The following is a 4304-nucleotide window of genomic DNA, read 5'->3' on the forward strand; positions in this document are numbered from 1 at the left end:
TCCAGAGTAATCCATTCCCATTCAAGTCAACATCTACATTTTCCTCGTAAGTAGTGGCTAACAGTATGTTTAACTATAAGATGGCTAAAACAAACCACTCTGAACCACTGTCTCTCGGTGAGATACGGCCAATTACACAGCCGGTAAAGACTGGCTGTTGGCAAGTAAAGACAATATACTCAGCCAGTGGGGGAAGAAGCTCATCAATTAAAGCAGAACCTGATCAATGGTGTTTAATCATCTACATTTCCTCCTTTGTCTCTGTAGTTGCTGACTGCCTTTGATGCCCTGAAGGGAATTAGAGTCATCCATGCGGAAGCCCGACAATATAATGCTGGCAAACCACCTGGATGAGCCCTTCAAGGTGAAACTCATAGACTTCGGGGTGTCCTGGGATGACGGTTCAACCTCTGGGTTACATGTAGGTTCAGTTTGCATCTTCTCAGGTGTTTAAGATAGAAACAACCCAACAGATCAACCTTCAGTATTCACATGTTCTTAACAGCTCTTGTGATTCTTGTATACAACACACAGGGCACCCGAAGTCACCCTGGGTCTCCCCTTCTCTGAGGTCATAGACCTGTGGGATCTTGGCTGTGTGCTTTCGCCTTCTTGTACATCGGGAACCACCTTTTCTGGATACACAGTGAGTACCAGATGGTAAGAGAATAAATCTGTTCAGATTTAAACATACTGCTCCAAACCCAACAGGAGACTTGATGTGATTCTTTATATTGTCTTTATAGATGTGCGGCATTGTTGGCGCACTGGACCAACCAGCTGACCACCTCCTCTGTGCTGGCAGGAACACCTACAAATACTTAGAGCTGAACCAGCACTGAGACCACCCAAGATGGCGGATAAGGGTATTTTAACCTGCTTCTCCTCCATCCTATCATTTTAGTCTCCCAGTCCGAGAACAACTCTTGGAAAAGATTCAGACCAAGGAAGACGTATCTGACTTGTGTATTTTGTTCCTGTAGACCCAAAATGAATACCAGGTGGACACTGGCACTGCGCTTAAAAGATGGAGGAGGTCTTTAAGAAGCCTGAATGACCTGATAACAGTAAGTGGTCCATTCATGAGTAAAGAATAAACTCACAGCAGTTTGTCTTACTGAGAGACAGGAAGCAGATTTACTCAACTACAATCAACTGTGTTTTAAATCCAGCTCTACCCAGAGATGCAGGAGTCCATTGAGCTGGAGGATCAGAGGACATTTATGAGCCTCCTGAAATGTCTTCTGCACATGGACCCTGAGAAGAGGATCAGTCCTGAGAGAGTCTCCAGCACCCCTTCGTCACATTGGCGCACCTGGAGGCTGAGAGGGACACCAGCATGTAGTAAGTGACCGTGTGTCCGCTATCAGTACGGTTGGCCCCATACACCATTGTATCATATACGTCATTACGGCATTACATAGCAACTTTGATGAGTGCTGTGAAACCTCGACAATCCTTTATTTCTGTGTCTATACCAGGGTAGTAGTTCAGGAGACACACATTTGTTGATGTGACATGGAGATAAAAACAGAATTCAGAGATCAGATCAGCAGTGAGTCAGAAAATGACATTTGAAAAGCTTGTTCTGCTTCTTACAAAAGTCTAAACTGACATGACTCAGATGAAGATATTGACTGTTTGTATCAAGAAGAAATAAATTATTGAAGTTTGACAGTTTATTTATAAGTCACATTATGTTATATGTGATATTTGCTACTGACTAATTACACCATAATTGAGGTAGCTCAATTCTTTGTGTTTAGTTTTGTCACTGTTTGTAGTTTGTGTGTAGGTACAACTTGGCTCCTGGGCTTCTGGAACTGACTGTAAGCTAACTTTGTCATTCTGCTACTGGGGTGGTCAACCGCCTGCCACATCGTTAGCTACCACAAGCTCACCTGCTCATCCCGCCGAGATCCTTCCGTCCCGGTGTGGTAAGCCCTGTAGGTTTTCTCCGCTAGCCACCACGGCACCAGGTTGACCTCCATCCTCAGGGTAGGTGCAAGGCTAGCAGACCAGTAGCCCTTCCAGGCTACCGCACCTCCTCAACACGCTGTTGGTTCCTGCCGCTGTAATGCTGTGGATCATTCTGTGGATACTCTTGGGGTGCATATGGCTTCTTCCCCTGGACACCTTGTGCTTTTGGTCACAAGCCCACGCTAATTCTGTGCTAGCACTCTCCATTCAGAACATGCCAGCGCTGTATTCCGCCTCAGATCTTCATAATCTCAACAACAACCTGCGACCGGACTGCTTGGACATTCTTTAATCAAACAGGATTACTATGCAAACGGCATCCTACACACAGAGGCTCTGGTTGTTTGTTTACCTACAACTTCACGTCCCCTAACTCCATCCCATCCCTCTGGTCTCATCGCGGTGTAACTTCTGCATTATGTCATTGTGAATCTGTCCAATCTCCGTCTCCTTCCTCGGTCCTCACAACCGATCATAAAGCAACATCATCTGAAACTGGCCTTGCTCAAACCTCGTTCACTCAACAATAAAAGTCTCATTCTGAATGAGTTCATAACTGACAATAACCTGGATTTCCTCTGCCTCACTGAGACCTGGCACAAACCCCTGGACTATTTCTCACTAAACCAGAGCACTACCACAGGACTGACATACAGTGCTGTGAAAAATATTTCCCCCCTTCCTGATTTCTTACTTTTTGCACATTTGTCACACTGAAGTGTTTCAGATCATCAAACTAATTTTAATAGATAACCTGAGTAAATACAAAATTTTGGTCCACTATTCTTTGCAGTTGTTTTAATTCAATTGGATTTAAGTCTGGACTTTGACTAGGCCAATCCAAATCCTTCATTTCTGTTTTAAGCCATTCAGAGGTGGACCTGCTGGTGTGTTTCGGATCATTGTCCTGCTGCATAACCCAAGTGTGCTCGAGCTTGAGGTCACAAACAGATGGCCGGACATTCTCCTTCAGGATTTTCTGGTAGAGAGCAGAATTCATGGTTCCATCAATTATGGGAAGTGGTCCAGGTCCTGAAGCAGCAAAGCAGCCCCAGACCATCACACTACCACCACCATGTTTGACCGATGGTATGATGTTCTTTTTATGAAATGCTGCTTTAGTTTTACACCTGATGTAACAGGATGCACACCTTCCAAAAAGTTCAACTTTTGTCTCGTCAGTCCACAGAACATTTTCCCAAAAGTCTTGGGGATCATCAAGATGTTTTTTGGTAAATGTGAGGCGAGCCTTTGTGTTCTTTTTGGTCAGCAGTGGGTTTCACCTTGGAACTCTCCCATGGATGACATTTTTGCTCTGTCTCTTTCTTATTGTTTAATCATAAACACTGACCTCAACTGAGGAAAGGGATGCCTGCAGTTCTTTAGATGTTGTTCTGAGTTCGCTAGAGTCCCAAAACCCTTTCCAGACTGATAGATGTCAATGATTTTGTTTTTCATCTGTTCTTGAATTTCTTAACATCGTACCATGATGTGTTGCTTTTTGGGATCTTTTAGTTTACTTCAATTGGCAGACAGTTTCTATTCAAGTTGTTTCTTGATTCAAAAGGTCTGGCAGTAATCAGGCCTGGGTGTGGCTAGTGAAATTGAACTCAGCTTTCCAAACAATTTGGTTAATCACAGTTCATTAACAAGGGGAGGGGGGGGCAATTACTTTTTCACATAGGGCCAGGTAGGTTTGGATAGCTTTTTTCCCTTAATAAAGAAATCATCATTTAAAAACTGCATTTTGTATTAACTCGGGTTATCTTTGTCTAATATTAAAATTTGTTTGATGATCTTTCCGGACCCAACTATGTGCCATCTCACCCTCTGTTCTCCTCATAGGTGACTTCAGTTTCCACATTGCTGAGTCTATCTGTAAATCTGCCACAGATTCCCTACAATGCTTCAACTTCATTCAGCACATCAACTTCCTCACAGCCGTGGTCACACACTGCCACTGATAATCTCGCCCATCTTGTCAACTATTATAATGAAACACTCTCCTCTTGCCTTGACTAGCTTGCTCCCATTAGAACCAAAACAGTCTCATTCACACACTCAGCTCCCTGGTATACTCCTGAACTCCACCAAATGAAATCCCACAAACTCCAGTTTGAAAGACTCAGAAAGAAAACTGGACTAACAGTGCATTTCCAAGCCTACACAGATTACCTATAGCAATACAAAGACACTCTAACCACTGCCCAGTCCATCTATTACAAACAGACAAACATGTGATGTGTTTATGTAACTCCCATTGACGGCCCATTCAAAACAAATAACATTAAAATATTAATACTTCAGTAACTGTAACAGATATC

The 4304-nt window shown here is 43.4% G+C and overlaps 1 long non-coding RNA gene across 3 annotated transcripts; it reads left to right on the forward strand.

The window, feature by feature from the left end:
- Positions 1-272: 272 nt before the first annotated feature.
- LOC127360039 (uncharacterized) lies at positions 273-3649 on the forward strand. Of its 3 annotated transcripts, XR_007883141.1 has the most exons (7): positions 273-421; positions 535-646; positions 747-866; positions 984-1067; positions 1173-1344; positions 1785-2109; positions 2192-3649. It is a non-coding gene; the product is annotated as an uncharacterized LOC127360039 (long non-coding RNA). The 3 variants fall into 3 exon arrangements; XR_007883140.1 differs by having other exon boundaries at positions 535-660; positions 1785-3649; XR_007883139.1 differs by having other exon boundaries at positions 1785-3649.
- Positions 3650-4304: the final 655 nt, after the last annotated feature.

Source organism: Dicentrarchus labrax, unplaced genomic scaffold (genome assembly GCF_905237075.1).
Source record: "Dicentrarchus labrax unplaced genomic scaffold, dlabrax2021, whole genome shotgun sequence".
NCBI classification, from domain to species: Eukaryota; Metazoa; Chordata; class Actinopteri; family Moronidae; genus Dicentrarchus; species Dicentrarchus labrax.